We start from the raw sequence: 13,131 nt of genomic DNA, 5'->3' as shown, positions 1-13,131 counted from the left end.
GTGCTGCTGTTCTCTGTTTTTAGCTGCTGTCAGGTACGCACCAACACAGCCAGATGACACGCACAGACTTTGAAAGAAAAGAAAAGCATAAATGTGTTCAGAAAATCCACCATAGATGTGCTGCTCTTGTTTGATGCATTGTTTTTCCAAGTCTGAGCTGCTGCAGAAACAGAGGACTAACTCCTAGCCACATCCAGCACTGATATATTAATAATATGGGGACTGGATTACCTTATACCGTACTTAAATGACAGCGCAATCCAATATAGACAATATATTTGTCTGTTTATCTATCTATCTGTCTTTTAGCAAGACTACATAAAAACTACTGCACGGATCCTCACAAAACTGTCACCACAGAGATACATATTAAGCCATGAAAGTGATCCGGATCCAGAGGTGATCTGGAGGTGGATTCTGGATCAAGTTTCACATTATATAGGTTTTGAAGGATTACGTCAAAACTACTTTATGGATTCTCACCAAATTTGAACCACAGATAGATATTAGTGTATGGAAGACTATCCTGAATTTTACACGGTGGGAGAAAAGAGTAAGATTAGGTTATGGTTAAGGTTAGGGTCGGGGGTAGGAGTAGGGTTAGGAATAGTGAGTTTAAAAAAAAAACCCCGTCACGAAAATTTGACTCATTTCGTCACGGGAGCACGGAAAAAAAAAGTGAGACTGGGCTGGTATGTATGTATATATGCAAACTGTTACATCAATATTTCTCATTGAGACAGCACCTTTTTTAGAGTGCAGCTTCCCTCAGTGTGAGGCCGTGGGTGATCACATGGTCCACCAAAGTTGCTTGAATTTCATTTGAAACATTTCTCCTGCTTGCTCTTCTTTGTCCTTGTCCACATATCTCTCTTTCTCTTCCTTGTCCTCTTTCTCTGGGTGTTACCACCTCCATGATTGCAGATTTGACAAAATGTCTCACCTGAGTTCTAGTTTTAGTTATCTGTGTGAGTGTTTTCAGATGTGTGCATAAGTATTTCCAATGACCAGATGTGTTTTGCATTTTTATTAGAAGTGTTATCCCAATGACAACAAGGTATTTTGTCTTTGAAGCATTTGCTTTTTGGGTGTTGTGTGGAGAAAAGATTATGTTGTTTTGCCCCTGTCTTAAAGTAACCCTAATGATGTACTTGTTATTATTACACTAATTGCACTGAATTTGTTTTTGTAGCCACTAACGACTGGGAGTGAAGCATGCTGGGGTCATTCTGAACTGGGAGTGAAGAGCTGGGGTCATTATGTTTTTTCAAGAGGAAATAACTTTCAGATGCCTGTTGATTAAAGGAATTATGTGCGCCTGGGAGTTTGAGATGGCCACTCACCCTCCCTTCGCGCACACACTAGAAAAGAGGGGGCAGAGCCATGCTCCGATAGAGTCTGCTGCGGGTTGCGTACGAACGCCCAGCCGGTTGACAAGCACACTCTGCCGAAGGTGTTGGCTCTCCACCTTAAAGGCGTCACGGTAAGAGAGAAAGAGATATTTTATGCGCTGCAACCACTTGTGTTTGATGTAACTGCTTTTGTGGGGAATAAACATACGCCTGTTTGTTCTAGCAAAATGCAGTCTGTGTGATCATTTCTGTGTGCCGATCTGACCGAACCTTGTTTCAAAACATTTTTGGCGTTGTCGGCAGGATAAAGTGCGTTCAGACTACACACAGAAATGTTTTGTTTTAGAAGGGGGAAAGGAGATGTGGAGGAGGCATCTCAACAGGAAGAAGTGGTCCCGGGGTGGGATGGGATTACTTTTAAAGAAATAGGCCAGCTTCTACGGAGACGCGGGGGACGCCCTGGGCCGTGGACTGGAGCAATTCCCACCGCGACACCACCGGTTTTATGTGAGATGTTAAAGCGGGTGGAGGTTAAAACGAAAGCTCCATTGGGAGGTATTTTAGAGATGATGTGGATTTGTGCGGAAGCTTGGAAGGAGCGAGTCTTAACTTTAGACACAGTCCGTTCGTCAGAATGTGCTAAGTCACAAAAAGTGACGAAGTTAGAACAACAAGTAAAACAGTTGGAGGGACAGTTAAAGGAGTTTGTATGGGGGGAGGAACAACAATGCTCATTTGATATGGCAAAGGAAGCCATACAGCAGGCTGTGTCCTTAGGAAAAATGCAATCAGGACCAGTAGAACTTCAAGTGTCTGCTCTAAATGATTATGCTAATTGGAGCTTATGGCAAAAACAAAACAGGATACGAAAACCTTTAGGGTTCTGGTCGAGGAAACTCCCAGATGCGAGAATGCGTTATACGCCTTTTGAAAAACAGCTTTTAGCATGTTATTGGGCGTAAATTGAAACTGAATCGCAAACGGCAGGACATGAAGTAATGATGAGGACACATATACCAATTTTGGCATGGGTGATGAGTAATCCCACCACTCACCGAATAGGGACAGCTCAGGAGGCTAGTGTAATAAAATGGAAATGGTATCTATCAGAGCGGGTAAAGCCAGGTGAGAAGGGGGTTTCGCTGTTGCATGAACAAGTAGCTGATGCTCCTGAGAAAGATGAGGTACCTTTTGATGTTCAACCATTAGAGGAATCTCCTGTGAAAGCGGGAAAAAGATGGGATGATTTGTCAGATGATGAGAGAAGTCGAGCATGGTTTACGGATGGTTCTTGTCAATATCAAGCAGGAAAAAGGCGATGGAAAGCAGGAGCTTTCAACCCACAATTAGGTCAATCTTTAGAAGAATTAGGAGAAGGAAAAAGTAGTCAGTGGGCGGAGTTGAAGGCTGTGCATATGGTGATCATGCAGGTAGGAGAAAAAGGAGTTAAGCCGAGTGCCCCTCCCATTGAGGAGGAAGAGGAGGAGGATTCTGATGACGACATGGTGCACATAGCTGCTACGCGTAAGGTCAAGAAAGATAGAAAGAAAGGAAAGAATAAGGGAAGGCGTTCCCGGAGTCTTGATTGTTATGATGAGGATTAGGAAAATGGTCAAGCTCTTGTGGCCCGCCGAGATTTAACACAATGGTCCACAAGTGATATTAGGCCCTATGTTCGATTGGAAATTTATTGGATTAAATCAGTTCAAGTTACTTCGGCTTTAGTGGACACAGGAGCGGAGGCCTCATTAATTCATGGCAATCCAGAAAAAATGAAGGGACCAGTAGTTCCGCTAACTGGGTTAGGAGGCAAAAACAATATCGCATTCCGGGAGGACAAGCAGAAATTACTGCAACTATTAAAGAGTATTTGCAGGCAGGAGTCCTAAAACCAGTAACGACAAAGTGGAACAATCCTTTATGGCCAGTCCGTAAGTCGGATGGCTCATGGAGAATGACTGTGGACTTTAGAGGTCTAAATAAATATACACCGGCGCTGACTTCAGCTGTACCTGATGCTGTAAGTATCATTGAACGAGTGCAACACCATAGCGGTACATGGTATGCTGTAATAGATTTGGCCAACGCATTCTTTACCATACCAATTCCAGAGGATAGAATGGAACAGTTTGCGTTTACTTGGGAAGGCCGACAGTATACCTTCACCAGATTACCACAAGGCTATTTGCATAGCCCTACCATCTGCCATAGGGTAGTGGCAGAACATTTGGAACAGTTCCAGATTCCAACAAAAATGATCTCACATTACATCGATGACATCATGATTCAGGGGAACACAGAAATGGGGTTGGTACAGGAGATACCAAAACCCGTAGTAATAACTACACGAGGAACGCAAGGCTTTGGTTCCTCAGATCAAGCAGGTGCCAAAGTTTGGGTTAAACAACCTAACGGACCGCCTAAAGCGGCAGAAATTATAGCTCAAGGGAATGATGCAACTGTTAGTATACTCTATCAGGGTGAAGAAAAATGGGTAAATGTGCCTGTATCAAAGTGTTATGTAAGAGAAGACTAATCGTCGTCATTCTACCCGTAGTTACCCTTGTGTTGTCTAGGCTTGATGCCCTGGTGGGAGTTGCTGATCGGGCGATCAAGAACCACAGGAGGTGGGCACTGCCATGGCAACCAGTGGAAGTCCCGGAATTGGAGGTGTCGGTTGCTGGGTCATACTCCTCCTTGTAGGTGGTGCCATGGTCTCCAGTTGTTGGGGGATGACAGAAGGAAACGAACTTGAAGAGATATCATTGTTCCAAACAGGATGGAAGAACTCTGCCAACAACAGAACGCAAGATGATTACACCTGCTCAGCAAACCAATCATGTAAAGTGGCTAATCTCACTAGTGATTGCAAACTATGGTGATGTGTGAACTGTTTTGCCAGACACCATATACCAGTATTTACTATGGGATGTAATGTCACTCTTCGTGCTAGGGTGAACATGTGTGTTTTTAATAAGACAAGTTATTCATGTAGCAATGTCAATGGAACCACCTGGACTATTAAACCGTGGAGTAAAGTAATGATCAGTAATAGTACTGAAATTAAAGGGAGGAGATCATTCCTGTACATGCTGTGGGTACTACCAACAGAGGCTAAGGCAACACAAACCCAGGTTGCACCTTTAATTGATACCTGCACCTATTTGGCACAAGCAACAGTGAAGACAAAGGTATATTGGCAAGTTACCTTTCCAAATATTCCAACTTGCAAAAGGCGCCGAAGAGCGTGGTATGACACTTTATTAGGAGGAACAGGAACTGTCCTAGGAGTATCAAATACAGTTGATAATGAAGTGACCAGAACCATGTTGTCAAACACAGGTCAGTATTCTTCTCAGGTATTACATCAGATAGGAGAGTGGTTACCAACAGCACTGGTGGGACAAGTACAAAACGCTGATTTATGGCAGAAGAATTTTCAATGGCAATTGAAGTTATGGAATGAAACATACAATTCATTAAAAAATCTATCCCATATAGGAAATTGGACAGTATGTGCAGTACAAACTATTCATGCAGAAGCTCAAAGAGAAAGATTTCAGCGTATAGTTACAACAGGGAACTATTATGATTGGAGGATGATTTGGAATATAAACAATACCTTATGGTTAAAACTGCATCCGGAATTTACACGATGTAATAAAACGGTATGAACTGGGCATTGGACCCAGTATAATGTAATACAACCAAAGGTTGTTTGTAAATATCAAGTATTACCTGTGATAACGACTAATGGTTATTGGTTCTTGCATATGGATGGAGAGTGGTTAGAACCAAAAACCAATATAACTTTTGATACTAAACTGTGTGATATAACGGATAAGGGTATGGCCTGTGTGCTGCAAACTGGATATGCTAATCCATGTCTAACCGACTCAGAGGTTGTACTTTGTGACTGGACTAGGGAAACACCAAGAGAAATGTTGTGGCAGATCGGCCCACATGCTCTGTGTGTTGCAACAATGAAAAATAATTCACAGGTACCTTCGGTTCCGTATACTGGCTGCCTGAACAATGTGCAGTAATGGCATTGGGGTGATCGGACGTATCGTTTGACTAATTATTCTGTATCAAGTCGGCTGACTTCGGTACAATGGGATGTATTGCATTCCCAATGGAGTCTTTCCCTGGAGCGTTTCAAATGCGCATTGGAACAATCTACGGAAATTCAGCAATTAATAGAGTCACATACGTCCAACGTCTCCAGTCTCATGGTGTCTACATTGATAGCTAGCGAACGGGTAAAACATGTGGCAAAATTAGTACAGCAAGCGTCAGCACACCATTGGTGGGATATCTTTTCAGGGATGTCCATCACTGCCAGGAGTACCTTAGTGCCGCCCTTAATTTTATTAATTATAGCAATATATGTTATGACTTTTTGTAATATTTTTACATGTGTTTATGTTATACGTTTACGGCGAGAGGTGGAATGGGTAATATTTCAGCGTATGAGATGAAGTTATCTTTGCTATGTCATGATCCCTTTGGAGTAAACCAATATAATGTCACATTAGACCCCACAACATCGGGTTTTGTATATGAGTATATTGTTTGGAACAGGTATAATCAAGACTATATTACTCAAAATTTTGTTTGTGAATCACTAGAAGAAATGTGGGAAATGCTATGGCAGGACATAATCGTTGGAATAGGCTGGAGCCCAGCATTACCTGAATCTGCTAGTGGTTACATAAATTGACTGGTGCAAAACACCAAGAGTGGAATGTGTGGAGAAAAGATTATGTTGTTTTGCCCCTGTCTTAAAGTAACCCTAATGATGTACTTGTTATTATTACACTAATTGCACTGAATTTGTTTTTGTAGCCACTAACGACTGGGAGTGAAGCATGCTGGGGTCATTCTGAACTGGGAGTGAAGAGCTGGGGTCATTATGTTTTTTCAAGAGGAAATAACTTTCAGATGCCTGTTGATTAAAGGAATTATGTGCGCCTGGGAGTTTGAGATGGCCACTCACCCTCCCTTCGCGCACACACTAGAAAAGAGGGGGCAGAGCCATGCTCCGATAGAGTCTGCTGCGGGTTGCGTACGAACGCCCAGCCGGTTGACAAGCGCACTCTGCCGAAGGTGTTGGCTCTCCACCTTAAAGGCGTCACGGTAAGAGAGAAAGAGATATTTTATGCGCTGCAACCACTTGTGTTTGATGTAACTGCTTTTGTGGGGAATAAACATACGCCTGTTTGTTCTAGCAAAATGCAGTCTGTGTGATCATTTCTGTGTGCCGATCTGACCGAACCTTGTTTCAAAACAGGTGTAAACAGTTAGCAAAAACTGTAACACCAGGGACAAGTAATAAGATCCACCAAACATATTTCAGTGTTCATGGTAGAAAAATACCATCAGTGGAGAACTTACTTTTCTCATAGATGCACACTTTAACTAAAAGGCTTCGGAGTTTGTCTAACATCACACGGGATCCACTGTGTCCACTGCATTATGGAGGAATAAGAGTGCCAAAATTAAATAAATAAATATGTCATTAAATAATTACTTGAATGTGTCATTAATTAATTAACTGTCATTAATTAAATAAATACATTGTTAAATATTTACTTAAATGTGTCATTAATTAATTAAATGTGTCATTAATTAATTTAAATTGCTCTTTGTGGCTCGCCAGCTGGTCAAATTGCAGCGATGTTTTGAGTGTCAAAGAGGACCATCGGGAGGCGCATGAGACAATGCGGTTTAAGGTATTGACACTAAATTCACGAGTCTTTAGTTTATGAATTGCAAAAATCCATAGTACATTATAAGTGTATCTACAGTTTATGCACATCTCTGTGTTTGATGCATTATTTATTTTATCAGTATCCAACATCATCGACATAGAGGTTAAAGCAAATCAGAAAATTAATCAATAACCAGTTTATAAAACAATTTGTGTACAGGCCCACAGGCAAATAAAAATAGACTTAGGGCTGTTAGATTTTTTTCTGAACTTGATGTTCAGTTCTTCCAATGAAGCAGGACACTATTCCACTCATGTCTGCTTGGACATGAGTGGACATGAGGACCCCGCTCTGACACATTATTGTCTCTTGGTGAAGGAGTGAACAGCCTCAGACTGTAACCACTGATCTCCTCAGTGTTGTGTGGCCTGTCTGAGCCCTCCATGGTGGACTGTAAGTTCAGACCTGTGCCACTAGGTTCACCCCTGTCATACCAGTGTCGGTGCAGAAAGCTACATGATAACTCACGACTTACATGATAAGTCGATCATCACAGAGCAGTTGGTCCACAGCTGGTTGACTGTTCCCAGACACGGTCAGACGGAAGAGCACGTTCCCAGACATGGTCAGAGGGAAGAACACGTTCCCAGACAGGGTCAGAGGGAAGAGCACATTCCCAGACAGGGTCAGAGGGAAGAGCGCATTCCCAGACAGGGTCAGAGGGAAGAGCACATTCCCAGACAGGGTCAGAGGGAAGAGCGCATTCCCAGACACGGTCAGAGGAAGAGCGTGTACCCAGACACGGTCAGAGGAAGAGTGTGCTCCCAGATGTGATACTCCTTCAGTCTGCGAATGGCTCCTTCCACAAGGATTCGAAGTCCTGAACTGCTCGGGTTTTCAGAGCATGTTCTTTACTGGGCTGTGCTGTGGTTAGGACTGAAATTAATTTATATTATTTCTGTAACTATTATCTGCACATTTTAAAAATCTTAATACTAACGGTCACAATTTTCATTTGAAATGTTGATTTTGTGTCTTGCCCACCTCTCATCTTGAAGGGTGGTAAAATCTTTATCCAGCTCCTTTATTTCAGCCTCCCGCTGCTGTTTGCAGCATCCAGTGCACCTGTATGAGATGAGAGAAAATAATGAAAATGAGAAAGCTTTCTACAGCTCAATATTTACATTTACTTGCTAGTGTTAGACTATTACTGCTAATATTACTTTTACTTTACTGCTTTACTTTTATTTTACTATTAATTATTAATACATGGCATTTTAGTAAATGTACCTGTGAGAACTGAGGACACTAACTGTTGAAGCTTTGTAGGTGGAATTCTTTCCCATTCTTGCTTGATGTACGACTTCAGTTGTTCAAACTGTGTTAACTGACAATGGTTTTCTGAAGTGTTCCTGAGTCCACGCCATAAGATCCTTTACACAATAATGTTGGTTTTTAATGTGGTGCCCCCTGAGGGATCGAAGGTCACAGGCATTCAGTGTTGGTTTTCTGCCTTGCTGCTTATGTGTATAAAGTTCTCCAGATTCTCTAAATTTTCTGATTATATTACTGACTGTAGATGATGGAATCCCTAAAGTCCTTGCAATTGAACGTTGAGAAATATTGTTCTTAAAGTGTTGGACTATTTTTTCATGCAGTTGTTCCCAAAGTGGTAATCCTCACCACATTTTTGCTTGTGAATGGCTGAGACTTTTGGGGATGCTCCTTTTATACCCAATCATGAGCGTCCTCAGTTCCCAAATGCTTGTTATTGTTGTTAGAAGTAAAGGTGATGTAACACAGTGGTAAACATACCACTGTCCCAGCTTTTTTGAAATGTGTTGCAGGCATCCATTTCAAAATGAGCAAATATTTGCACAAAAACAATAAAGTTTATCAGTTTGAACATTAAATATCTTGTCTTTGTGGTGTATTCAATTGAATATAGGTTGAAGAGGATTTGTATTGTAAATCATTGTATTCTGTTTTTAATTTACATTTTACACAATGTCCCAACTTCGTTGGAATTGGGGTTGTGTATATATATATATATATATATATATATATATATATATATATATATATATATATATATATATATATATATATATATATATACGAGGTCTGTCAATAAAATAACGGTCCTTTTTATTTTTTTCAAAAACTATATGGATTTCATTCATATGTTTTTACGTCAGACATGCTTGAACCCTCGTGCGCATGCGTGAGTTTTTCCAGGCCTGTCGGTGACGTCATTCGCCTGTGAGCACTCCTTGTGGGAGGAGTCGTCCAGCCCCTCGTCGGAATTCCTTTGTCTGAGAAGTTGCTGAGAGACTGGCGCTTTGTTTGATCAAAATTTTTTCTAAACCTGTGAGACACATCGAAGTGGACACGGTTCGAAAAATTAAGCTGGTTTTCAGTGGAAATTTTAACGGCTGATGAGAGATTTTGAGGTGATACTGTCGCTTTAAGGACTTTTCACGGTGCGAGACGTCACTCAGCGCTCTCAGCCGCCGTCGTCAGCCTGTTCAAGCTGAAAACCTCCACATTTCAGGTTCTATTGATCCAGGACGTCGTGAGAGAACAGAGAAGTTTCAGAAGAAGTCGGTTTCAGCATTTTATCCGGATATTCCACTGTTAAAGGAGATTTTTTTAATGAAAGACGTGCGGACGGGTCCATGCGTCGGGACGCAGCCGCCGCGACGCTCCGCCACAGGAAAAACACCTCTGTTGAAAGCCTTAAGGACAAGTTGGAACATGTCCTGCCTGTTAAACAATTTCTCATATACTCACTCCACTGAAAGCCATCAAAAGCCGCCTGGATTTTACAAATGGTTATCAACATGGAGGTGTTTTTCCTGTGCCGCCGCACCGCGTCGGCTGCGTCCCGACGCGCGGATCCGTCCGCACGTCTTTCATTAAAAAAATCTCCTTTAACAGTGGAATATCCGGATAAAATGCTGAAACCGACTTCTTCTGAAACTTCTCTGTTCTCTCACGACGTCCTGGATCAATAGAGCCTGACATGTGGAGGTTTTCAGCTTGAACAGGCTGACGACGGCGGCTGAGAGCGCTGAGCGACGTCTCGCACCATGGGAAGTCCTTAAAGCTTCAGAATCACCTCAAAATCTCTCATCAGCCGTTAAAATTTTCACTGAAAACCAGCTTAATTTTTCGAACCGTGTCCACTTCGATGTGTCTCACAGGTTTAGAAAAAATTTTGATCAAAAAAAGCGCCAGTCTCTCAGCAACTTCTCAGACAAAGGAATTCCGACGAGGGGCTGGACGACTCCTCCCACAAGGAGTGCTCACAGGCGAATGACGTCACCGACAGGCGTGGAAAAACTCACGCATGCGCACGAGGGTTCAAGCATGTCTGACGTAAAAACATATGAATGAAATCCATATAGTTTTTGAAAAAAATAAAAAGGACCGTTACTTTATTGACAGCCCTCGTATATATATATATATATATATATATATATATATATATATATATATATATATATATCCTTTATTTAACCAGGTAAAAGCCTCATTGAGATTAAACATCTTTTTTTCAAGAGTGACTTGGCCAAGAAGGCAACACAGCAACATGGACACAGATAACATAACTACAAATATACTATACTATATATATCTTAATAGTGTCAAGTATTTTTTGTTTACTAGTCACGATATATCAATGGTCAATAATCTTTTGTCTCCATTCTAGTCCAGATTATCTCTAGTTTGTAATGCTTTTATCATGTGTTTTTATGTCTCCATTGGAGGTTTAATAAAATCCTATCATATCATATTATATATATATATATATATATATATAAAATTATTATTATGTGTAATAATGAGTTAATGTAAATTAATGATATACAAAAAAGAAAAGAAGCGAATAAATTACATAGATAGACTTAGATAGATAAATAAAACTTACCTGGCTGATGCACCTATTTCTTTTGGAGATTTCTGTCACTCAGGAATGAGTGAAAGCTGAGGTTTGTTGTTTGTTTGCTGGAATTGCAGAGCGGCACGGGGCCAGCAGGACCTTGCCTTTTAGTGGTTGCAAATAAAGTTAATTTTGATGGAGTATCTAAACCACCGTAGGGGTGAATAGCGCCACCCAGTGTATAGGAATGTGTTCACTGGCTCTGCATCAATCCATTTTCTGGAATCAGTTTGCCGTGACTTGATGTGCACGGTAACCAATCAGGTGTTAGAAACCCGCCCACTGACTTTGATGGCCGATTTTGACAGATAAAATTAATTCATGATGCACCACAACACAAGGACCATGAAAAAATTAATTAAACAGTGAAATAATTTTTTAGTTATTTAACTCCAGTTTTAATTAATTAATGGCACATTTAAGTAATTAATGACACATTTAAGTAATTATTTAATGATGTGTTTATTTATTTAAGTTTGGCACTTTTACTCCTCCAATTTAAATTAATTAATGACACGTTTAATTAATTAATTACACATTTAATTAATTATTCTCCAATTTAAAATTATTAATGACACATTTAATTAATTAATGACACACTTAAGTAATTATTCTAAATTTAAACCGATTGACACATTTAATTAATTAATGACACATTTAAGTAATTATTTAATGGTGTATTTATTTAATTAATGACACATTTAATTAATTAATGACACATTTAAGTAATTATTTAATGACGTATTTATTTATTTAATTTTGGCACTGTTATTCCTCCATATTGTTTGTTTGTTTTGGTTGCCATGGGTTACACCTGACGTAAAATCGCTCTGATGTCATTTTTCACTCAGCAACCGTTAACACTTCGTCCACACAACTAGTTCGCAGTTGGATGCGCTTGGAGCAACACTAATAACTGGACATCTCCACCTGTTTACAACAAAAGACTTTCTACAGTTGGACTTTTATCTTCAGAGCAGCTAACTTGTTTACAGGTATGTAATGGCTTTTATTACTCAATCATAGTCACTGGCAACCTCCAGTCATACCTTTAAAAATAAATAAAAATTACAAAATCAGGTGCACCTATGGTTTTAATTATCAGTTGCAGTTTGTGTTTCACTTGAAGGTGATTTATCTATTCATACGTTATTTGGAGTACAAATAAATCAAGAAGGCTTGTGATATTTAAATCACTGTAAACATTTGTTTACAGTTAAACGCGACAATTTTTTCCTGAATAATTGTTTCAAAAGAAATTATTTTAATATAGCCATTATTTATTTTTTTATTTGTAGGGTTTTTTTTTTGTTTGTTTGTTTTGTTTGGTCTGGTTGCCATAGGTGACATTTTTCACTCAGCAGCTGTTAACACTTAGTTCACACAACTAGTTAGCAGTTGGATGTGCTTGGAACAACAATAACAACTGGACATCTTCACTTGTCAACAGCAAAGTAAAAAATTACAATATTCACACCATCCCACTTGTTTTCTGTTTATTTGCTTTTACAGTTCCAGAAAAACACATGGTTGTCATTGGTGACCTCCTTTCAAAAGCCTTTCAAAATAACTAATAAATAAATAAATAGTAATAAATCAAGCACAGCAGACGCCTTCAATAATTATTTCCGATTATTGTGAATATTCAAAATCTCTTTCTCTGAGTTTTGGGTAACTTGGTGCTGTCTGCGGGTCTGTTGTTCAAATAAATAAAGACAGAGACAGACAGGAGACATTTATTCAGATACTTTAACTGTTTGCTGGTTAAAATGCATTGAATTGAGCAGTATTTTAGACATTAGAAAGTCACAGAGACATTTAAAAATATTTTGTCATGTTAAAATTATTTGGAGAAATTAAAGTGATAATTCCACCAAGTAACTGCAGATTTACTCAAGTTTGACTTTATCCATCAGTGGAGCATAAAGGCCACATTCTATATGTGACATGACACAAATGATCATTTTCACTTTCTTCATCTCCAACTTTCACTTTGTCAGTTTCCAATTTCAATTTATTTTTTTTTCTTCATTTATATAGCGACAAATCACAACAAAGGCACTTCACACAACCTCGAGAGCAATCACACAGGCAACAGTGGTAAGGAAAGGAAATAATG

This window comes from Thalassophryne amazonica, chromosome 4 (assembly GCF_902500255.1).
Source record: "Thalassophryne amazonica chromosome 4, fThaAma1.1, whole genome shotgun sequence".
Lineage (NCBI taxonomy): Eukaryota > Metazoa > Chordata > Actinopteri > Batrachoidiformes > Batrachoididae > Thalassophryne > Thalassophryne amazonica.
This window is presented reverse-complemented; position numbering follows the sequence as displayed.